This window comes from Canis aureus, chromosome 12 (genome assembly GCF_053574225.1).
Source record: "Canis aureus isolate CA01 chromosome 12, VMU_Caureus_v.1.0, whole genome shotgun sequence".
NCBI lineage: Eukaryota > Metazoa > Chordata > Mammalia > Carnivora > Canidae > Canis > Canis aureus.
The window spans coordinates 20,276,870-20,302,571 of NC_135622.1; the positions used below are offsets into that span (position 1 = coordinate 20,276,870).

At 35.7% G+C, this 25,702-nt stretch overlaps 1 protein-coding gene and 1 non-coding gene across 8 annotated transcripts in view; one reads left to right on the forward strand and one right to left on the reverse strand.

The window, feature by feature from the left end:
* CTNNA2 (catenin alpha 2) overlaps window positions 1-25,702 on the forward strand; it is a 1,080,823-nt gene that overhangs the window by 104,649 nt on the left and 950,472 nt on the right. The gene's annotated exons all lie outside the window — the stretch shown is intronic.
* LOC144281485 (U6 spliceosomal RNA) lies at window positions 18,723-18,825 on the reverse strand. Its single transcript, XR_013349999.1, has one exon. It is a non-coding gene; the product is annotated as a U6 spliceosomal RNA (small nuclear RNA).

Sequence of the window (25,702 nt, forward strand, 5' to 3'; positions counted from 1 at the left end):
TGATGTCATGTTGATAGTTTATGTCATGAGAATGGCACTTTACATCTGTGGTTTACTACTCAACAACCCATAGTCCCAGTCTAATCTTGGGAAAACATCAGACAAATCTTAAATTAGAGTTATTTTACAAAATACCCAAACAGTATTCCATAAAACTCTCTAAGTCATCAAAAATAAAGAATTTCTGAGAAGCTGCCACAGCCCAGAGAGCCTGAAGAGTTACGACAACATCCTGGAAGGGGTCCTAGAACTTTAAAAAAACACCTTAGGTAAAACTGAGGGAATAAATAATGTCTTTTAGTTGTAGCAAACAAGCAAATAAACTGAAAAGATTCCTTAAGAATGGTGAAGTCTTTTGTAATCTGCACAAATCTTTACCAATATCCAATATGAATTTGGAGGCTGAATCTACCTTAGTAATTAAGAAATAATTAGCAGTATGGTGGTTGGAATTTCTTTTTTTTTTTGGAATTTCTTATTTTCTTCAATTTCCAATTTCACTTGTGAAATTTCCTTTTGTATCCCCCTCCCCCTTTTACTGCAACTTTCAATATTTTCAAGCTGGATGTGTTAGACTCTGAAAACATTGTAGAGAAAGAACATAAAAATCCTTAAAATAAGAAGAAAGAATTTATTTCATGATTATTTAAGCTGTGATGAAAATATGAATGTTTGATAAGTGACATTTTACACATCCCTCCTAGTAAAAGAAAAAAAAAATCATCCAAACAGCAATGATAAGAAAGCATTATTTTTCAATTGATGTATTAGTAGGGAAAGCTAAATGCTTAGTAAACACTCATCCACACCTCGTTTTAGTATATTCCGATGCAGACAGTGTTTAATACAGACATTTCTATTTGCATGACTGTTTATTGAGGTGATTTAGAGCTGGGCCACTTTCTGCTTCATGGTTCAGCCATCCCTTAGTGTGTTGGCATCCTTTCTTTCTGGCATTCCAGAGAGAAACGGAATGGGTGTAGGGAAATGTCCTTGATGGAGATTTTGGTAGTCAAGTCTGTAGAGGATACCACACTCCCACTCACATATCAACTGAAAGTTCCTTGTATAATAGAAGGAAACTAGTTTTTAATGAGGCATTACCCTTTCTTAGAATAGCATCCCTTTTTATCGGCCCACTAATTCTGTAACTCACCAACAATTGACTAAGAGATAGGACTAACCAGTTAAATAAATATTGCTGCAAAGCCATCTTAATAGGTTTTTATTGTTTTGAAATAAATAAGCCTTTTGGGGGGTAATTGTAGGAGATAGATTTTTGTGAATCATAGGCTATCATCATTTTTTATAAGAAAAGCTTTTGGTTATTCTAGAACTAATAATGATATATTAGCTATTGTATACAAAAAGGCTATTCTGAACCTTGTGAGTGTACTTGACATTCTTCCGATGATGAGACATTTGTGTTCATCTATTTTCTGTGCAATTGTGACTGTTGCACTCTCTGGGATGCTTACCAGCATTATCCATACAGACTCAAGTATATACAACCACAAAAGCAAGTAGGCCTTGAAGAGTTTTAAACAGTGACTTAGGAAAGAAGACAGTGAGCCAGACTAATCAGCCTCCTGTGCTTCCAGGCTCTTGTAAGAGTCTCCCCATTCCCAATTTGTCCATTCCTTCCATTCTAAGTAAATGCTGATGATAATATCATTCTACAATACCGTAAGCCTGAAGTTTGCCTGAATCTGGACACAAACAACCTGAAAATCATGACAGACTTAAGTTCTGTCTTTTATATGTGATGTTTAGATTCAATATGGGGATAGGGAAAATTATTATAATTATTAGGATGTAGAGCTTTAATCTTAAGTAACTCATTTCCACTATTATAGATAAGTATGCAAAAAAACCAGATGTGTGTGTGCACTCTACAAATAAATATTGTGTTTGTGCAAGAAGTTGAAATTTTTATAAATTGAAAATAAATAGAAGAAAAGGAAAATCAGTTTAGGCTTAAAAATATATGAAGGGGCTGGAAGATTAACCTCACCATGTTTTTACATTGTTTCAAATTTTGCAATAAATGTTATTAGAGCTTTGACAGAAACTAGACCAGTCCATGGTCTCAGGCACATCCTTAGTAGTATCTCCATAATTTGACTTTCATCAGTTGTGAAAGAATTCTTGAGCCATATGGAAGAGATCTCCTTTCCCCACATCTCTCTCTCTCTCTCCCTCTCTCTCTCTCTCTCTCCTTCTTCACTTTTCCCCTTCCTGTTTTCCTTACTTTCCTTCTACAACTTTTCAGGGGAACTCCCAAAATATGTTTTAATTTTTTCCATAGCAAATGCGAGGGAAGCTCTAGTCAAGTCTGGTTTAAAAAAAGAAAAGATTATTCCCTGATTTCTGGGGGAGGATAGACAGTTTTAAACAGAAACAAGAAAGAGATTGGGGATTCAGATGGATATGAAAATAGCTATATTCATTAAGTATAGCTATGCAAACAGCTGTAAATTTGGATAATAAGCAGGGAAAGATATTTGAATTTCATTAGGTTTTTTTCTTTTACAGTTAGCAAATATCTCACCTTCTAAAATTACTTCAATTGTGATTCACCACAATAAGCATGTAATTAAAATTGAAGAATGTTTACCAGGTGAGGGAAGTTGATGAAAGGAGCCAGGAGAAGGGTTTGGAAAAATGTGAAAAGAAGAGCAACTCAGGGAACACATTGCATTTTGAAAGATATTTTAGGAAAGGTAATGTGGGGGAGGATTTCAATCAAGTAATTGCTGCTGGTTTGAGACTAGCATTGAGAAGCTAAGTCACCATGATGTTTTTGGTGGTGAGCATCAATTAATTAATTAATTAATCAAATCAATATTGATTGAAAATCTATTGTGCTTTGCTTCTGCACCAAATCCTTGGAGAATAATTGCTGGGAACACAGTTTCTGTTCTCATAGAATACATACTCTGAAAGGAGAGATAGAAGTAAAACATTATTAATTACAGTTATGGTGGGAAGTATGGAGTGCGTAGAGCACTGATGTGTGGGTATGTGTGTGGGGTGGGGAGAGGGATTTCTGACCTAAGTTGGACACGGGATCGGCTATGGTGCTTGTTCATGCTTCAGAAGCCAAATATTCATGCAATTACAGTGGAGCATGATTATTATTCTTATGGCAAAATGTGCCAGCTGCACTGAGTATACAAGGAGTTTCAAGTTCATTTCTGAAGGATGTGTCAGGGAAGGTACACAAAAGGAAAAGTAGAAACCAATTCTGGAAGGGTTAGCAAGTCTGCAAATCGACATATTTGGGGAGCCAATCCACAGTTCTTTTGAATAAAATATCAAAAGTTAGGAAGTAACTTTAAGTGAATTAAATTGCTGCAGCTTAACCTTGGTAGAGTGGTATTATAAAATGAGATACAGGAAAGAGAGAGGCTAATCAACAAAAGACCATTTGGATCATATAATATAGGCTCAATTAACATTTGTTTAATGAATGAGTAATGAATTGTGATATGATCTTTGTTATAATTGAGAAGTGGAAGATTATACCTCTTAAAATGAGCTCTTCTAAATGAGATACCTACACTTCTTTTAAAAAAATGCATGTGTTTTTTTTTAACTGAGAGAGTAGGTCCACATTAGTGGGCTGAGAAATCAGTGTACTGAGGCCTGATGAATGTATTATGATTCAAGAATATAATAAAATAGAAAAGAGCATATGAAAAAGTAGGTACTATGAAAGTAGGTATTTTAATTAAACAGATACATGTTTGTTCCTAACAACAGAGCATCAACCAAACAAAGCAAAAACTGATAGAACTATAAGGCGAAATAGATGAATTCACTAGCATAGTTGTAGAATTCAACACTTCTCTCTCAAAAATGGACAGATATAACAGACAAAAAAATAAGTAAGGACATACTTGAACTGAGCACACCATCAGTTAACTGAATGTAATTAATATCTGTAGATGACTTCATCCAACAATAGCAAAATACACATTCTTTTCAGGCTCACATGGAATATTCACCAAGATAAACCACATTCTGGGCCACCGAAGACACATTAACAGATTTAAAAGAATAGAAATCATACAGTGTCTGGACTTAGTCCATAATGGAATTTTTAAAAAATCAAAAACAGAATGATGACTGGAAAATCCCAAAACATGTGAAGATTAAATAGCACACTTTTAAAAGCACATGTGTCAAAGAAGAAATAAAATATTTTGAACTAAATGAAAATAAAATTTATAAAAATTTGTGGGATGCAGTGTTTAGAGGGAAATTTATATCATTGAATCTATATATTAGAAAAGAAGAAAGCTATAAAATCAATCATCATAAAATCAATCATCTATGTTTCCACCTTAGGAAACTAAAAAAAGAATAGCAAATTTAAGTAAATCCAAAGTAAACAATAATAGAAATAGTAAGAATTACAGCAGAAATCAATAAAATTGAAAACAGGGAATTAGCGGCAAAAATCAATGAAACCAAAAGATGGTTCTTTGAAAGATCAATGAAATTGATCACCCTCTAGCTAGGCTGACTATGAAAAACAGAAGACATAAATTGCTAATATCATAAATGAAAAAGATGACATTGCTACAAATCTTATGGAAATTAAAAGAGTACTAATGGAAATGAAATGAAATAGGAGGCATGAAATGAATTAGAGATGAAAAAGGAGACATTACTTAAAGGCTTATGGAAATTAAAAGATAGTAAAGGAATATCATAAGCAACTCTATGCCCACAAATTTGATAATCTAGATTAAATAGACCAATTTCTTGAAAGACACATCTTCCAAAATACACACAAAAAGAAGTAGATGATCTGAATAGTCTTATATCTATTAAAGAAGTTGAATCAATAATTAATAGCTTTAATTAATAATTAATAAACTTATAAAATGGAAAGCATAGGTCCATATGGATTAACTGGTAAATTCTACTATACCTTTAAGGAAGAAATAATACAATTCTCTATAATCTCTTCCAGAGGATAGAAGAAGAGGAAATACTTCCTAACCAATTCTGAGACCAGCATTACCCTAATGTCAAAACCGGACAAAGACATTACAAGGAAACTACAGATCATTATGTCTTGTTAACATAAAGATGCAAACATTGTCAAAAAACTATTAGCAAATTGAACCCAAAAAAGTATAAAAAGAATTATATGCCATGTGGAATTTCTCCCACATATGCAAGGCTGGTTTAATATTCAAAAGTCAAATAATGTAATCCATCATATCAAAAGACTAAAAATGAAAAATCACATGATCAAAATGATAGATGCAGAAAAAGCTTCAGACAAAATCCAACACTTAATATATAATGAAAATGGTCAATGAACTACGAATGGAGGAAAACTTCCTCAACTTGATCAAGAGTGACTGTATGTAAAGAAATCTGCAGTTGATATACTTATCAGTGAGAAGATTTAGAAGCTTTCCCACTAAGATCAGGTGCAAGGTAAGATGTATCTGTCACAATTCCTTTTCAACATCATATTAGAAGACCTTTTTAATGCAATAGGGCAAGAAAATAAAAAATGTATACGGATTAGAAAGGAATATATAAAAGTATCTTTTTTCACAGATAACATGATCATCTATATGGAAAATCTGAAATTGACAAAAATCTAAATTGACAAAAAAACCTTCCTGGTCTAAAAAAAATTATAGAAAGGTTGCAGGATATAATGCTACTATGCAAAAGTCATTTGCTTTCCTATATACTAACAATGAACAAATGGAATCTGAAATTAATGACACAATATCATTTATGTTTGTACCAAAAAAGCAGAAATACCTAAGTATAAACCTAATGAAGTATGTATAAGATCTATATAAGAAAACTATGAAACTCTAATGAACAGAATTAAAGAACTAAATGAATGGAGAGAATAATCTATTTTCATGTATAGGAAGACTCAATACTGTCAAAATGTTCCTTCTTCCCAACTTGATCTACAGATTCAATGCAGTCCCAATCAAAATCCCAGTAAAATTGTTTTATGGGTATCAACCTACTGATTCTAAAGTTTGTATGGAGAGTCAAAAGATTCATAGTAGCCACCACAATGTTGAAGAAGCAAAACAAAGTTAGAAGACTGAAGCTACTCAACTTCAAGACTTATTACAAAGCTATAGTAATTAAGACAGTGTTGGTATTGGTGAAAGACTAGCCACATAGGTCAAGGGAACAGAATAAGCAGAAGTAGACTATATAGTCAATGAATTTTTGCAAATGAGCAAAAGCAATACAATGGAGCAAAGATAATTTCCTCAACACGTGGTGCCAGAACTAGATATCCACATGAAAATTAAAAAAGAAATGAATCCAGACAAAAAATTTTATAACTTAATAAAATCTCAATATGAATTATAGACTAGAGGCAGCCCGGGTGGCTCAGTGGTTTAGCGCCTGCCTTCAGCCCGGGGCATGATCCTGGAGTCCCGGGATCGAGTCCCATGTCAGGCTCCCTGCATGGAGCCCGCTTCTCCCTCTGCCTGTGTCTCTGCCTCTCTCTCTCTCTCTCTCTCTCTCTCTCTCGAATAAATAAAAATCTTAAAAAAAGAATTATAGACCTAAAATACAAAATATAAAACTCCTAGAAGATAACACAGAGGTAAACCTAGATATCTTGAATATGGTGATGAGTTTTCAGATATGACACCAGGAGCACAATCCATGAAAGAAAGAAATCAGCTTAGCTGCATTAAATTTTTAAAAATCTCTGCAAAAGATAATATTAAGAAAATTAGAAGGCAAGCCATAGACTGGAAGAACATATTTATAGACCATAGATTTGTTAAATGACTATTATCTAAAATATACAAAGAACCCTTAAAACTCAATCATATGGAAACAAACAACCCACATAAAAATAGACCAAAGACCTTTTAGGCATTCATCAAATAAAGTATACATATGGTGGATAAATTTATGAAAAGATAACTCCACATCCTATGTCATCAGGGAAATGCAAATTGAAACAACAGTGACTTGACAGTACAAACCTATTAGAATGGCCTAAATCTGGAAGACTGAAAACACCAAATGCTGATGAGGATGTGGAGCAGTGGGGACTCTCATTCACTGCTGGTGGTACTGCAAAACGGTACAGTCACTTTGGAAGACAGTGGTTTCTTATAAAACTAAACATACTTTCACTATATGATACAGGGATTGCACTCATTGGTATTCACTCAAAGGAGTTGAAAATAAGGATGCTTATAACTGCTTTATTCATAATTGCAAAAACTTGGAAGTAACCGAGGTGTCCTTGGATAAACAAGCTGCGATACATCCAGGCAATAGCATATTAATCAGTGTTAAAAGGAAATGTAGGGCAGCCTAGGTGGCTCAGCGGTTTAGTGCCACCTTCAGCCCAGGGTGTGATCCTGGAGACCCCGGGTCAAGTCCCATGTCGGGCTCCCTGCATGGAGCCTGCTTTTCCCTCTGCCTGTGTCTCTGCCTCTCTCTCTCTCTCTCTCTCTCTCTGTTTCTCATGAATAAAAAAATAACATCTTAAAAAAAAAAGGAGATGTATAAGCCATGAAAAGGTATGGAGGAATCGTAAATGCATATTGCTAAGTGAAAGAAACCCATATGAAAAGACTACATATTGTAAGACTCCAACTATATGAGATTCTGGAAAAGGCAAAATTGGAGAAAATAAAAATCCCAGTGATTGCTTGGGGGGGGGCGAGGGTTAGGGGATAAGTTGAATAGGTGAAGCACAGAGCATTTTTAGGGCTGTAAAAATACTCTGAATGACATTATAATGCAAATTATTTGTCATTATACGTTTGTTCAAACTCATAGAATGTACAACATCAAGAGTAAACCCTAAGGCAAACTATGTTCTTTGGGACATTACGGTGTGTCATTGTAGTTTCACCCTTGGTAAAGAATGTACTATTCTGGTGAGCAATGTTGACAATGGAGGAGCCTATGCATAGGTGGGGACAAGAAGTATGTGGGAATTCTCTGTACCTCTCTCTCAATTTTGTTGTTCACCTAAAACTTCTCTAAAAAATAAAGTCTTAATAAAAAACTAAAATATATTTAAATTAAAGAAATATTACACATTTCCTTAAAACTCTGTTATCAATATACACCCAATATTATTATCCAACTAATGCAAAATGAACATAGTCTTCTATCTTATTTTTCTCTTTTAAATATCTGTAAGATATAAATGTCCCCAGCATAAGGATTGTGCCTTTTCTGTATAGTGGGGAATGCTGTCATCTTCCAAGAAATGGAGATGTTTTAATTTGCATCATTTTCTAATTTAGAAGCATATATAAATGTAGAGTAAATAGAAATGAGTTTTTCAAGTTTATAAATACATGCATACAGTGAATTACTGATTTAACTAATGCATTAATTTAAAAGTCTCATGTATATCAGGCACTGTGCTTGGTTCTGGGAGTGTGAAGATGGAAGAGACTCAGCCTATCTGAGGGAGGAACATATAAATATGTAATTAAAGAGTAAGTAATTGTGCCGTGTACTCACAACTCTGCCTAGAGTGGGATGTGAAACAAAAAAAACCCAGAAGACAGAAAACAACATGCTTTTGTTGAGACATGGAAGAGCACTGGGTGTTTGTCTGCTAGGCAAGTGAGAGGCACACAGAGGGCATAGTTTTGCATAACCCGATATGTGTAGGTGGGAATATGTGTCCTAGGAATCAAGTTGGTTGTGCATATATACCCTGTGGAGGTATGAAAGGTTTGGGAAATTAGTGTGCATCTGGAAAGTACAGTGGTGGGGGTGTGAGAATCAGTGTGGACAGCTAAGCAGGGCTGGATGCTGAACAACCTTCTGTGGTAGAAGGTGATAGCAAATGGTTCAAGGACATGTAGGAAAGCAACAGTGGATTGTTGTTTAGAATATTTTCTTTTTTTTTTTTTTTTTTTTTTTTTTTTAGAATATTTTCTCTAGAGACCCTTAATTGTATGAAACACACTGAGGGTTCCCGGAGGGAAGGTGGGTGGGAATAACTGGGTGATGAGCATTAAGGAGGCACCGGATGTAATGAGCACAGGGTATCATATGCAACTGATCAATCACTAAAACTCTACCTCTGAAACTAAGAGTACACTATATGTTAATAGATTGAATTTAAATAAAAATGTCAAGAAAAAAGAACACTTGTTCTGGGATGAGCGTGGTGGGTTAAATGGAGAGGTGTGAGATGGAGACAGGGAGATAGAGATGATTACAGTAAGGAAATTTTCCAGAACACTCACACAAATAATGTATAAATAAAAATCTTGCATAGCTAATACATTTTTGCATAGGTTCTGAGCATGATTCAGAGTTTTATAAAGATGTGTAATTTAGATGCAGTTTTTCCAAGATTTCCCATCCCTTGTTTTTCTCTTCAGAACTGCTTCTGTGTTAGACATTTTGGGGGCTGTAGCTCTAGGAATGTATTTTGGCCTTATTGTCTTGTGAGATCACCACTCAAACCTGAAAGAGTAACAGACTTGCTTCTAAAGATATAGATGATTTTGCCACCACATAAAGAATGTGATACTTTAAAAAACAAACAAACAAACAAACAAACAAAAACCAGATTTCTTCCAACTCTAAAAAAACCTGTGGTTCTTGATTATTTCAGCAGTGGCTCTCTGTTTGCCTTAAGTCAAAAAAAACAAGCTAGCATGTGAATCCAAGGAGTGAAGCAACTCCAGAGTCATCTGAAATATGCCAGGAGGGTTTAACAAACGCAGTAATAAGGCTACACATATCCATGTTCTCAGAGCTACTTTAAGGGAAGTTTGTGGGATGATTATCATTCTGTGAAAACCCAGTACACTACTGCCTGCCGCCTCCTCCTCGAAACACATTTCCCGTGGGTGTATGACAAATCTGGTTGAACAGATAAAGTGCAGTCTTGCTATTACCAGCCTGGTTACATTGTAACTGCAATTACATCACAGGTTAAATTCTATCTTCATAAACATATGGTCAACCCCCCTGTTGTATCATGGCACGTCTCTATTAAATCTTATCTTCCATTGTTGGTATTAAAATGGAATTCCACTGTAGTGTATTTAGTTAATCGTATGTACTTCAAATGATTTATAAATTTTTTGCATAAGTAACTCCCAGTTCAAACATTTTCAATCAATGCTTTATGTTTGGAATCTATTGTTAGCTTAGTGTTTAACTACACAATGTGAAAGTGTTAACATTTCTTGTTCAAGGCTTTTGATACTTGATGTCTTAAAAACATGCTGTGCAGTAGAGACATTACACTTAATGAGGGGAAACATACTGTTCCTGGAATAGCCTTGACACTGTGCCAAATCATAAAGATGTTATAATACGTAATGATGAATTCTTTGCTCCATAGATTGACTATATTTCCATAGTATAGATTTATTAAAAATAGAATACTCATGATTTCAAGTCATTCTTGAGAAATTCTTGTGCAACTTCATTGATATTTTGACTCAGGTTTTTCCTACTTCAAAGACACATTTAAAAAAATATAAAATTTAAGATGTTACTTAAAGTTGGTGAAGTTGTCAATTGTGGAACTGGATTATTTTTTCTTTATAAAAATTTTACCGGGAATCTAAGTACTTATGCTTTTAAAGAATTAATGACATTTCTCTTAAGAGTGATCCAGACCAACTTATTTTTTGTTTCATAGAAGTAGTTCAGACTATTCCTGCTGGTTTTTCATTATAACCTTGAATATCACTTAATTTGTTGTCAAGCTATTTTCTCTGATGGAATTTTTCTTCTGTGGCTTTTAGATAAACCCCAAATTACTATTTTCCACTATCACCAACTTCTTTATTTTATTTTATTTTATTTTATTTTTATTTTTTATTTTTTACCAACTTCTTTATTAATTTTATTTTCTTCAGCCACAATATAATGCTTATCTTTTTAGATTTCTTTCTTGAGTTTTTCCTCTTTTGTCTTATAGGCAGCAGCTTCATGGCTCTTCAGGCATATTTTTCAGAAACTTGACAACTCTATCTTTGGAGTAGTCAGTGCTTGATGAAAGAGGTCATTAAAAGTGACATAAGCTGATCACTGTACAGCTGGAAACCCCATATTTGCTTCCTTTGCACAGAGGACAGAGTCCACAGTTTTGCCCTTATGCTGTGAACTCTCCCAAGCTCTGGCCCTTTCCAATTCTCACACTCTACTCTCCCTTTCAGTCTTTTATGTCCCAGCCACACTGGACTCTAGGCAGTTTCCCAAATATTGTGAGAATATAAACATAATGAGAATTATGTCTTATAAATTTTATCATTGAGATACATTACTGGAATTTGACATTTCAGAGGCAAAATATATGAGAACTAAAATTTTTAATTTGAAAAGTACAGTACCAGATTACCCTCAAAACAACTGTTTATGCATAAGACTGAGGAGTATTTGGTCCCAAAATTGTACTGATGCTCTTTCAGATGTTTTGATCTGGAGCACAATTTGATGATCTTTTTTAACATTAGGAGAACCTAGCTTTGAGTTGATTGATTAATTTTTTTAAATTCCTGAACACTTAACCCTTTGGCATGACAGCTCCTAGAACTGCCTTCTGATGCTGGTTCTGGTGATGAGTAGGCCAAGGAAATGGTTATGGTAATGGATGGCTGGAATGGAGAAAAACAAAAGTCAGAGACCTGGAAGATGGTTTATAAACAGGGACTTTGAGATCATCAAGAATAATCCCAGAGGTTAGGGTAGAAAAAAATCGTGCTGGCTGCTAAAGGTATCAGTGACCTAGGTGGATGGCATCCCAGTGTCTTGACAGAAAAGGGTGTAGGAGAGGCTACTTAAGGGAAGTTCACTGGGCATCTATTTGCATGGGTATATTCCTCATGTTTTAATTTTCTGTATTTTATGGGGTTTTAACATTGAGGTGCATTCCAAGTCCTGGAGAGATTGTTTGTCTCAGGGCTAGCTAATTCCTAAGGATAAAGAGCTTGCCTGGGAGCATGCCTTTCATATGTATACCAACCACTTCAAAGCCCATATCTGCATCCTTCTCTTTTAACTCACACCCCAAACCCTTATTTTTCCTCCCGCAAATTATCCCAGGAGCAAGTACCAGACAACTATGAACCACACCTGTAGTTCAGAGCCCACTAAAATGATCCACTCCTAAACTTACTCAAATTTACCTATCCTGCCTCACCCATGCCTTCTCTTGGAAGCCACTGTAAAGGCTTTGGGTCATGCTCTCTTCTCATTCTTTTTCTGCTTCCTGGTGCTTCCCATGTGGCCCTGAGATGTGTGACATGTTTCTTCCTCTTGGGAACTGTGAGTAATAAAGCTTCTTTCAAAGGCATTAGCCTCTTTATGTCATACTTCAGTCACCTTTATGAACTAAATCCCAGGCACATTTACAACGAGGAGGTACTATATATGTCTAACCACAAAGAATTAGGCAAGAAAATTCAATAAAATGGCCTACCGTGCAGCTATTTATACACAGAAGCATGTTGACTTTGAAAACTGGCTTACTATATAAAAGAAACAAACAAAACAGGTTGTTTAAAACAGTGCACATGCTAAACCCAATTTTAAAGAGAAACCTTCAACATACATGGTATGAGACACAGAAACAAATAGCCTGTTATGAAGTATACACCAAAGAGGTAAGAGTAGAATTTTAGATCATTTATCTCTCTATCTGTATTTTCTAATTCTTTCCCAATTATGGTGGATCATTTTGTATAATTCAAAGTCTAGTTTAAAAGTGGTGTCATTTAACAACGTTTGCCCCTTTTGGGTATTAGAGCCTTGGTTGTAGTGACATAGGAGCCACTGGTTCCAGGTACATACATATTAAACAATGCAATGTGAGTAGGCCTTCAGCTTTTCCTAGAACCCAATTTTTTTTAAAGATTTACTTATTTCTTTGAGAGAGAGAGAGGAAGAGAGCCTGCAAAAGTGGGGAGGGAGGGGGATGGAGAGGATAGTCAGAATCTCAAGCTTACTCTCTGCTGAACACAAAGCCCAATGCACTGGCTCAATTCCACTGACTTTGAGATCTTGAGCTGAGCCAAAACCAAGGGTCAGATGCTTAACTGACTGAGCCACCTAACCCTACCAAAGTTTTTTTTGTGTTTAGGGGGTGGTGGTTGAGTTTGTCTCTAAACTTAGAATTAGGTGCACCTCAGTGGCTCAGTTGGTTAAGCGTGGTTAAGCCTCTGCCTTCAGCTGATATCATGATCTCAGGGTCCTGGGTTTGAGCCATGTATGAGCTCCCTGCTCAGCTGGGAGTCTGCTTCTCCCTCTGCAGGTCCCCCTGCTTGTGTTCTCTCTCTCTCTCTCTGTCAAATAAATAAATAATCTTTAAAAAATAAACTGAGAATTATATACATTTTGTTGTACACATCAATAGAAAACAAAGTATGAATTATCTAGTATATTTAGGTAAGAGTTTCTACTTCTTCACTGAAAACTGGTTAAAACCCTTCATTGTGTAGGCTGTTTTTCTGGTTGTGTTCTTTTCATCTAGGTTGTAGGATCCTCTTTTGTCCCATGGCAGGTTTTGTTTGGGGTTTTTTTCTGCTGCATTTTATCAGGGCTCTGAGTTTCTCTGGTGTATTTTCTCAGCATTCTTTATCAGCATATTCATTTGGAGGCTTGCCTTCCTTCCCATATGCTGTGCTCATAATGATGTTTGCCTTATGTGTTAACTCCTAATTTTGCTTTTATCTTTCTGTTCAACCAAATAGCTTTGTTTATCTGGGTGTGTAGTCCTGTGTGTATTCTGTCTGCCAGCTACATACTTGCTAGGATCAGTATCCTATATACCCATGAAAGGAATACTTTACACTGTTTGTGTGGGTACACTTGAACTTGGGATTGAGCCTGAAATGACCTTCCCACGGTTCAGTGTCTTAGAACCACTGCGTGTCTCCCCGAGAGTGGCACCTTATCAATATCTGCTATTATAATCAGGGGGTAACAACATAGCAAATCAATTTCATACATATAATGCAACCATTATAGATAGTAGAGGAGTTAGTGGCACTTTTTTAATTGAATATTTAGGAGAGCTTTTGGTGTTTTTGTTTTATAAATATGCAAGAAATCCTAATTCTCAAAGAACATGAGAGGATTTCGTAAACTGGAATAATAATATTTGTGACATATGAAGTTTAGAGAATCTTAATGCCTTCCTCTTACTTCCTATTTACTCTGTAAAGTGGGGGGGGGGGGGAACAACCCAATTAGCTCAAACAGGAAACATTGAAATGCTATTTGGTTATTTTTTAAACGTCTGAGCTACTTCTTTTTTTTTTTTTTTTCCTGAGCTACTTCTTATCCTCCTGGTTTTACTAAAGCAGTACATAGTCTGATTTTCCAACTAGTTGTTAGTTTTGCAGTCTCTTGATTGAAATAACAATTTTTGGTGAATTATGATTTATAGGAACTGTGGTATATGCCACTGAGTCTAGATTAGTTTTATATCCCTTGAATTGTTTTTTATGAATGCAATTTTTTGTATTTTAAAACATCTATAATTTTCATGTTTCAGCTAGCTATATAGTTAAGGTTATATATTTCTTGATTATGAAACAATTACAGTGCTTTCAGATGCATATGTTTTTCTTTCAAGTTTAGATCTCTATACTATAGTGAGGCTAATTTAGCTCCTTTCAATAAAATACTTTAAGGTCTTTTTATTAAAGCAGGAATTAGAATGATTATCATTATTTATAAAAAAAAACCCTGCTTAATATAAAAGGAACTCCAAAGAAATTATAATCACTCTGTAAAATTGAAAGTAGAAAGCACTTAAAAATTCATGAGTATAAAATAAAATATGCTTCAATAAAAATTGTGTGCAGAGCCAATTTGTATTTTAGAACAGAACTTGTAATGTTCTCTTTGTATTTAAGCAATTTTCCAAAACAGAAAATTCTAATTAAAAAAATAGCCCCAAAGTAATGATGAATATATTTTCTCTGATTAATCAATAAATGTCTAATGAGGGTCAATAGTGTGTTCAGTACTATACTATGCTTGATTTGCCATTCACCTATGGAAATAAATCCTTTGGACTTGTGGTAGGTGCAATGTAAAATCCAATTCACGTGGCCCAGGGTATGGCACACAGTTAAGGGTTATCATAGTGAATACGAGTAGTATTTCTCAACAGGCTCACTATTGGCATTTTGGGTGGGGGTATCCTTTGTTGTATAGAACTTGAACATTGCACAGTATTAAACCCTGGCCTGGTAGGCCTTCACAATGATCAAGACATCCCAAATGCCCCCCTGGCAAATATTTCTGAGTGTTACAGCCCCTAACTGAGATCTGCTGGTATAGAACAGGGGCTGGCAAGCTTTTTCTGTGAAGGCCCAGATACTAAATATTTTCAGTTTTGAGGGCTATGCAGTCTCTGTTACAACTATTCAACTCTGCTATTATAGCAGGAAAACAAGCACAGGCAATCAAAAAAAGAGTAGCTGTGTCCAGTAAAACTTTATTTACAAAAGTAGTTCATGGGCAGATTTAGCATGCAGATTATAGTTTGCAATGTAGGGGAAGTCCACGGATTTCTACACAAGTAATACTATTTGAAATTAATCAGTGGTATTTTATCAGTCAAAAATAGTTTGACTGCAAATAATATGAAATCATATCTACTGTTTCTAAAGACAGGATGGTTTCAATCTTGGTTAATTGAAGGTATTACTGTCATAAAAGACCAAAGTACTGGGCAGCCTGGGTGGCTCAGCGGTTTAGCACTGCTTCAGCCCAGGGTGTGATGCTGGAGACCCTGGATCAAGTCCCACATCTGGCTCCCTGCATGGAGCCTGCTTCTCCCTCTGCCTGTTTCTCTGCCTCTCTCTCTCTCTGTGTCTCTCATGAATAAATAAATAAAATCTTAAAAAAAAAAAAGACCAAAGTACCTTCCTTCTTTCTACTTGTTATCCTCAGCTGTTTCATTACCTCCTCTTATTGTCACAAATGGATGCAATAATGTCACATGTTATAATAATGTATAGGGGAGAATCACATGTCTGCCTCTTCTCCAGGAAAACCTTTCCCAGAAGTCCCTGGTTGACCTGGAATTACACATAATCTCTATGGAATAATTATAATTCTAATTACTGGGCTGGAGAAAGATCCAGACCTACCACAAACTTGTGAATATGTGATATTTGAATGAATTGAAATTATGTTTAAGAGAAAGAACAGTAGGCTTTGAGGGAGTTAGTGGAGGAAGATGTCTGTGAGCCACAATATTTTCCATATTATCTTACATTTTATTTTATTTTATTTTATTTTTTTTAATTTTTATTTATTTATGATAGTCACAGAGAGAGAGAGAGAGAGAGAGGCAGAGACACAGGCAGAGGGAGAAGCAGGCTCCATGCACCGGGAGCCCGATGTGGGATTCGATCCCGGGTCTCCAGGATCGCGCCCTGGGCCAAAGGCAGGCGCCAAACTGCTGCACCACCCAGGGATCCCTATCTTACATTTTAAATGTAATTCTGTCTTCAGTGTTACTTGAGACCGTTTGTTTTCCTGTTTCCCATCTAGTCAAAGGAACATTTTGTGCATGTCTGTCTTTGATCAGAGGAGAGGAAAGAGTGTGGACCAAGGTCCATTGATAACAGGTAATTTCTCTCCAGTATTGAAGAGCCAATATAAAGCCATGGTCTCCTGTTGTGAGACCAGTAATACCAGTGTGTGAAAGATGATATTTCTATTTAGTTAACAAAGATTACTTGGTAATCCTTAAAGGACTTCTTACTTAAACAAGCTCTCCAATAATTATATATAGTTAGTATATCATCTGCTTTGTATTGTAAGAACTGAAAATAATTTGTTTAAAAGCATTCACATGGAAATGTTATAATTATTTGTTTTAGTGCTAAAGGGAATACAGAAAACTGTCTGGTTCTTTCAGGCCTGTAAAGGTGCTACCCTATAAATTCAGATGAAGCAGGTGATTTGCCAAGAGAATCATTTGTATGCTGGAAAGTAAAGATATAACTAGAAACTGTTTTTTCTCACTTCGTGTGCTGTGTTGCCTGCATTACATCATGGCATTCCTGAAGCAAAGTGCCAGCTTTAAAGACCTTATGCTTGTCAGTAAGAGTGGCTCCAATTCAAGTTCTGAATTTTTCTTGGAACTCTTCCCGAATTTTGAGCTCTTTAAGCTGTCAGTATAGGGGTTGAACAAATACCCTTAGATGCACTTATGTTTACTTCAGTGACTTGAAGAATGGCAATGTAACATTTCATGGGTAAATTTGTTCAAGAAACCTTGTTTCATATCTCCTTCTCAACACATCAGCTGGGAATTGGTTGCCTTTTGTATGCCAATCATTTACTTAGTGTTTATTCAAAAATTATTAAATTCAAATCTCCTCCTCAGAGATCTCAACATTCTATTGTGAAAGAAAAGAATGAACAATTAAAATACAATGTGATTTACAGCATACAGGAGGGAGAAGCAAACGTGCTCTGAGAGTAAGCGTGGGTCTGAGCAGGTCAAGAAATGAAACCTGAGTTGAGTCTCAGAGGATAACAGAGTAAATCAAGTTAAGAAAACAGGGAAGGAGCTTTTTTTTGCAGATGGAGTGACATGAGCAAAGGCTTAGAGGTGACAGAGAATATGGAACGTTTGGAGAATAGCTAGCAGTTCACCAAATCTATAGTTCACAAAGACTAAAGATGGATGCTGAGCAATAAGTCTTTTCTGGAGGACAATAAATATAATTGGAACTTTATCCTTAGGCAATGGGAGTCATCAGAGACTTTTCAACACAGAGTGATGTGATGTAATTTATATTTTGGAAAAAATCACTAGGGTTACAGAATAGAGGAGGGATTAGAGGGGTCGAAGAACTAATATGACAGTCAAGAGTCTGTTTCAATAACTTAAAAAAGAAATGATGAGTGCCTTGATTAAGGCAGTGGCAATAGAGGGAAAAGAAGTGGTGTTTGTGAAATACTGGAGACAATTATTTTAGACTTGAGCTTTTTGATACAGTAGGTAAGAAAAAGGAAATAAATTTTTAAAAAATGACTTCTCCATTTCTGACAGGGCTTGATAAGTAGTGGTTCTACTCACTGAGGTAGGACTATAGGAGTTGGACCAATTTGGGGTTGGGGGGGGAGGATGAATTCACTTTGAAGCACTTGGAAACCTAGTAAATGATTGCATATAGGAAGCTGGAACTCAAGCAGGAATCCTGAGCTAGAAAAATAGATTTGGGAGTTTTCAGCATCATGTAAGCCACTGACACAAATGAGGCCACTTAGAGACTGTGTATAGAAAAGGAAGAAATGAAGAGCAAGATGCCAAGAGGGTAGAGGAAGACCAGGGGGAGTGGTCCTTGAAGTCAAGGAAGAACAGTAATAATTAATTAACAATTAAATATGCTGAGCGACCCAATAAGGTAAGAACTGAAAAGGGATCACTGGATATTTTAAGGTTATACATTTATTTTTATTTAGATAAGAAATGTCTAATCATTATGTAAGTTGAAATATATATATACACACATATATATATTATGAAAGCATATATATATACACATACATATATATGTGTATTTATATAATGTATAATTTAAGAATTGCCCTAAATCCCATTGCCCAGCATAACTACTGCTAAAATTTTGATGTATAGCTTTCCAGACTTTTTCTATATGCAAATATATTCTCTATATCCAGATATGTCTATATATAACAAAATGAGTTCTTACTATAAAAATATGAAGCACTGCATGAATTTGCTTATCATTCTTGCCCAGAGACCATGATAATCTTTTCCACATCTTTCCAATTTTAGTATATAAGCTGGAGAAGCACATGGTGTCCATTGAATTAAGCAACTAGAAGATCATTTGTAACTTTGCAAGGCTAATTTCAGTGGAATGGTGAGGGCAGTAGCCAGATTGTTGTGGGATGGGGAATGGGTAGGTAGTGAGAAAATGGAAAAAAGCATCATAGACCACCCTTTCCAGAAACCAGGCTGTAAGGGGACAGGAAGTATAGAATGTCAAGAGAGAAAGATGGTAGAGAGGGGTTTTTTTGTTTGTTTGATTTCTGGTTCGAGGAGATTTTGTTCTTGAATTTTGCTTGGTTAAGACTTTTCACTGACTTGAAGGAACCAGAAAAGGGGAAAGAATTGAGGATATAAAGGAGAGATTGTGATTTATGGAGTGAAGCCTTAGGAGGCAGGAAAAGATGAGATGTAGGAAAGAAAAAACAAGCCCCATCTTTAATAAGGCAATTGGGAAGGACGTTAGAGTGGAGAAAGATCTTGAATAGCTTGCAGATGGTTACTTGAAGTGATTCTGGTCATCTTAGAATGAAATGGCTTATCCTTACATGTATTCAGTTATTTGCTGAAGACTTTTAGAACATTCATGAACAAAGAACTGCTATTTTGGATCAGATCCATCATCTAAGAGTGGTGCCAAGAGATGCATGTTAGAAAGGTCTAATTTTCTCTGACAAAATGAAAAGTCAGGAATATTCTCCAAGTGTTTTAGTTACCTTATATAATATATTTGGAATTTATTATCCATGTATTTCTTTTTTTAATAAATCTATTTTTTATTGGTGTTCAATTTGTCAACATACAGAATAACACTCAGTGCTCATCCCGTCAAGTGCCCACCTCAGTGCCCACCACCCAGTCACCCCCACCCCCCGCCCACCTCCCCTTCCACCATCCCTAGTTCATTTCCCAGAGTTAGGAGTCTTTCATGTTCTGTCTCCCTTTCTGATATTTCCCACTCATTTTTTCTCCTTTCCCCTTTATTCCCTTTCACTATTTTTTATATTCTCCAAATGAATGAGACCATATAATGTTTGTCCTTCTCCGATTGACTTATTTCACTCAACATAATACCCTCCAGTTCCATCCACATCAAAGCAAATGGTGGGTATTTGTCGTTTCTAATGGCTGAGTAATATTCCATTGTATACATAAACCACATCTTCTTTATCCATTCATCTTTCGATGGACACTGAGGCTCCTTCCACAGTTTGGCTGTTGTGGACATTGCTGCTATAAACATCGGGGTGCAGGTGTCCCGGCGTTTCATTGCATCTGTATTTTTGGGGTAAATCCCCAGCCATGCAATTGCTGGGTCGTAGGGCAGGTCTATTTTTAACTCTTTGAGGAACCTCCACACAGTTTTCTAGAGTGGCTGCACCAGTTCACATTCCCACCTATTATCCATATATTTCTGTGAAACTACACGAAGCCATATATTTTCTTAACTTGTCTGCCCTCTGAGACTTAATTACGTACAAAGTGAAGTATTTAAATTAGGAAAGTTGAATTGCATATTAGGAAAATAAAACACAGATTTGGAACAAATCTTGGTTAAATTCTATTAACCTTGGCAAAATGACTGAACATTTTGTGGTTTTAGTTCCCTTATCTGTAAAATGGGGATGTGATCATATTGACCTAACCGAAATAAGAAGATAGCGTAAAGTGGTGCATGTGAGGTACCTGAATAACAACTGCTCAGAGTAGGTGCTCAGCATGTACTGGTGACCTCACACACTGCTCTCTTGCACACATCTTGGCTCTCCCAGTGATCAAGGGCTCCCATTCAGTCTGGCACTAGGATTTGATGATAGGAACATAAAACTATAAGTAATGATAATAAACTTTGGCCAGTGGCCAGGAATTTTCAATGAAATCTTTGTTGAAGTGAAATTATGAACTAAGTGGGAGGAATTACTACTTTGAAATGTACAGACAACAGAAACTCACATGCATTTCCTAAATGCCATTGGACATTTTATTTTTGTATTTACAAAAGCATATCACCTGAAGTAATTTTTGGCTCATAAGTACATAGTTATGCTTGTGACCAGAAGGAAATCTTTACTGTATGTGTTTTTCACATATGATTTTCTTTATCAATAGGTATGACATGGTGATTTATCAGGGGGCATCTGTGCTGAGTAACATAGGTGCACAGATATCAATCCTTGCTATAAAATAATTCTAAGCAAATATAATGGCTATATGTGTTATGACTTTTCAAGACTGACAGTTCAGTAGAAAGGGGCAAGGATAACAATGCAGAGGAATTACCTCGCATTTACTGTAGTTCCCACCAGATGCTCATCAGTATCCATATACATTAGACCTGGTGAATAAGCCACTTTCAGGAGGTAGGGATAGAAAGCTTCAGTCGTTTCTCTCTGAGTTTCTGCAACTTAACTCCTTATTAATTCAGCACACGTGCAGATTTAACTTTGACTTTCAAAATAAAATATAGTAACTCACTAGAGCTTTAAAAAATACATGTCCATAGGTACTAATTAAGTATTCTTATAATCACTTAACAATTTAAAATGTCTCTTACCTAAATATCTGCATTTATTTTTTTAATATTGTATCTTAATATTATGATTACTTTGTTCTCTTGACTCTGTCCTTGAGTTGCTGGAATGCTTTTTCATAATCTGGCTCATTTTTGTTTTGAGCACTTTTCTAGCAGCAAATTAGAAGGATATTGATTATTTCCCCATTTTTTCTGTTGCACTAACTACTCAATATGAATGGTTTCTGTTTTTACAATCTGATGAGGCCGAGCAATTCTCACCTCACCAATGAGCATTAAGCAAGCTTGAAACACCTTGATGTTTCCCATAGCACTTATCTGGGCCTTGTATGCTTTGGATGCTTAGTACATATGCACTGAGTGAATGGATGGATGATCAAAGATTGAAGGAAGGAGGAACTAGAGCATGTGGAATTTGACTTCTTTCCTAGAATACTGAAGGCATTCTGAGGGAGGAGAAAACACTTTTTGTTTAGTTTTTCAGGTAAGTGGCATCTAAAGCAATGTGTTCTCAGTTGAAAAACCCTGCATAAGAGCATTAGTATTGTATTTTACCTATAGTTATCTTTTGTGTGTACGATTGTGAAGTTGGCAAAGAATCAAGTCCATGAATCCTCTTAACATTTTTACTAAATACCCAACACTGTGCTAATCATTGTGAAAGGGTCAGAGTTCCCGTTCCTGAGTATATTAGAGAGGACAAAACTTATATAAAGCAAATAGAGAACAACACAAGGTAATTCATGTTCATGCAATGAACCGCCGGGACACCTGCACCCCGATGTTTCTAGCAGCAATGTCCACAACAGCCAAACTGTGGAAGGAGCCTCGGTGTCCATCGAAAGATGAATGGATAAAGAAGATGTGGTTTATGTATACAATGGAATATTACTCAGCCATTAGAAATGAAAAATACCCACCATTTGCTTCAACGTGGATGGAACTGGAGGGTATTATGCTGAGTGAAGTAAGTCAATCGGAGAAGGACAAACACTATATGTTCTCATTCATTTGGGGAATATAAATAATAGTGAAAGGGAATATAAGGGGAGGGAGAAGAAATGTGTGGGAAATATCAGAAAGGGAGACAGAACATAAAGACTCCTAACTCTGGGAAATGAACTAGGGGTGGTGGAAGGGGAGGAGGGCGGGGGATGGGGGTGAATGGGTGACAGGCACTGAGGGGGGCACTTGACGGGATGAGCACTGGGTGTTATTCTGTATGTTGGCAAATTGAACACCAATAAAAAATAAATTTATTATAAAAAAAATAATTCATGTTCAAACTAAATATTGTATAGTAGTCATTCTAATTAGATGGACTACAATGGAATTCAGAGAAAGGCAAAGTCATTAGAGCCTTAGGGACAAAAGGTAATTTGAGTCAGTGAAGAGAAAGAAGACTTAAAAGATACTTTGGTCCAATCTGCAGAACTTATAGAGTCCTTTGCAAAAAATTCAAGAGGAACTTGGCAGTGAGTGAAATATCAAAGCAGACCTCACTCGTTTAATGAAGGAAGCCCCAAGATTTTTCTAAACAAAAATGACACCCAGTTTTAAAACATAATAACTAAAAACTAGTGATACAGTTAAAATAATCACATGTATTTTTAAATATGTAAATTAAATGAATCCTGACTATGAATTATGTTTTCTAAACAATACCAAAATGTTGCTTGTTTTAAGTTGCTAGTAAGCACTGAGCAAAGAATATCTCTAAAACTATGTCTAAGAGATATTTTTAAATCTATTTCTAAGAAAAGGATTCCACTATTGAAAAGATTAAAAAATAATAAAAATTTGAAAAAAGGAAAAAAGATAATTATCTGAATCTTATTTTATATGTACATATTAATCAAACATTTTTGAAGGACATAGACCTGACACCCTATTATATTCTATAGATGATAGAAAAGAAGTAAGGGGCATCTGGGTGGCACAGTCGGTTAAGTCAAACTTTTGGTTTCGGCTCAAGTCATAACCTCCGAGTCCTGGGATTCGGCTGGGACTGCTCAGGGTGGAGTCCACTTGAGATGAATTCTCCCCCTTCCTTTCCTCCCTGCCCTACTTGTGCTGTCTCTCTCAAAAAATAAATGAATTAATTAAAAAAATGAAAGAAGTAAAAAACTTGATTTGTGCCCTCATGATTTTATAACCAAGTTGGTTATGTAAAAATAATGTCCATTTCTTTCTCTCCTTTTTAAAGATTTTTGTTTATTTATTCATGAGAGACAGAGAGAGGTGGAGACATAGGCAAGGGAAAAGCAAGCTCCCTGGAAAACCATGATCCTGCCCTGAGCCGAATGCAGACGCTCAATCACTGAGCCACCCAGGCGTCCCAACTCCGGTCCATTTCTTAATAATGAGCCACTTTAAAAATATAATAATAAGCTCCTCTGTTACTGACTATAAACCCAGTAGCAGTTTAAGGGTTTGAGAAAAGATGATATGGGAAGATGTCAATATTTGAATGTGGGTTGATGAGAAAGAGGGTGTTCCAAGGTGGGGGCTTTGGAAAGTGGCATGATCCTTGGGTTATAATGTGGTCCAAACCTGATGGAAACAGATTTTTCATAAAGAAATAAGATCCAATAGACTGGTCAGAAAGTGGAGTGCCAAGCCATGCTGCAAAGAGGACTTAACAATATTTTGGGGAAAAGAATTAAGCAATCATTTTGGTCTTTTAGAAAAGAAATGAATCAGAAGATCGGTTTGGGCTGAATTATATTAGAGAGTGAGGATAAAAAGAGCAGTTTGGTGGCTATTTTCCTGTAATCTGAATATGAAATGTGAGATTCCGGTGAAGATAAGAGTTATATAACCATTGCATATGGAATTCTAATTAATAGAAGGCTAGAAAGACATAGAATAAATTAACTGCCAGAGAAGCTGTGTTCCTATTAAATAATTTGAAGTCACTTTTAGACTATATAAAGATACTTCCTCAAAATATCTTATCTAAAATATTAATAGTCTTACTTTCAGTGTTTGGAATCTACTTCCCGAATCTGATTTGCAGTGTTGCTGGATGATAACAGATAGGTAGAAAAATATTTCCCTTTGGTCAAGTATATTTTGTTTAGAAAAACTTGGGTCCTTGTTGGGACTTTGGAAATCTAACAGAGCATACAGAGTAAGCACTGCCTACCTGCATATCACATATTTTTACACCCAAATGGGAAACAAGCCATAATTTAGAAGTAGATTGAGTTTCTTTATGCTACAAAATGAATTTAAATGATGAGACTATGAATGCAGTGAAAACAAGGAAATGAATTTGACAGATACTAGTTTTCATTTTGAATTTCAAAGTACTGACTTTCTATTAGCATACTCCAGGAGTAGTGAATTTCTATTAAGTTGGCACTTAGTTTTAAATTTTATGAGCATGCTATTGTATGTATAAAAACCCATTTCAGTAAGATATGGACATGGTTATTTCTTTTTTAATCAGTGTGCTCTAGGCTACATATTATTAGTCTAAACTTGTCATCCTGAAAGTCTTGAGGCTGTGGAGCTTTCTTCATATATTCCTTTTTGGTGAAGTTTTTTTTTTTTTTTTTTTATTTGAGTAGAAGAAATAACAGGCTCTGAAGAGAATATAATAGTATTTTCAAAAAATATTAAGGTATCTTTTAGTAGGCATTTATGCTTAGACATGAAGTGTTATTACATCCTTTTGAAATCATTAGAATGATATTTTTGTTCAGTAGCATTTTGTTTGTTAAATGTTTTGTTAAGAAGTATGGACTTACCATAAATAAAGGTCTTGAAGATATTGAAATACTGAAGCATAATGTTAAACTTTGCTTTAACAGTAGCAGAGCTAACTGCCCCACCCCCAAGATAACTGCAAATAGCAAGATCAGTTGGAAATTATACATCTCTTCAATTTTGAATAAAAATGATGATAGATCCTATAATTGCAACTGTGACTTGCATCTTGGGTCATCTCTCAGTTCATGGAGCCAGGACTTCGAATGGCTATTATGTAAAGGACTGTGGTGGTCAATATGCTGTCTCTTTGTAGTCAAAGTGAGAGGAAATGAGCTCAAACTGAGCAAAGTTAATGGAGGAAAAAATAAAAAGCAAGACTTTACCATAGTTAAGCCACTAGGCCAGGCCGTTTCTACAAGGATACCACAGGAGGAGTGCCCAATACCACTCTCACCCACCTTCATTTGAGCCTGGTTCTATTGCAGCAGAGTGTATTTTGCTGGGAATTATTGTGACTTCTACTTTGTAGAGATATTTTGAAGGGTTATCACATATCCTTCCCTGTCTTTGTCTCTTACCTTCTACTCCTGCCTGTCATATTTACATACACACATATTCTCCTCAACTCCAGAAAGGAAGCTCCTCTTACAATA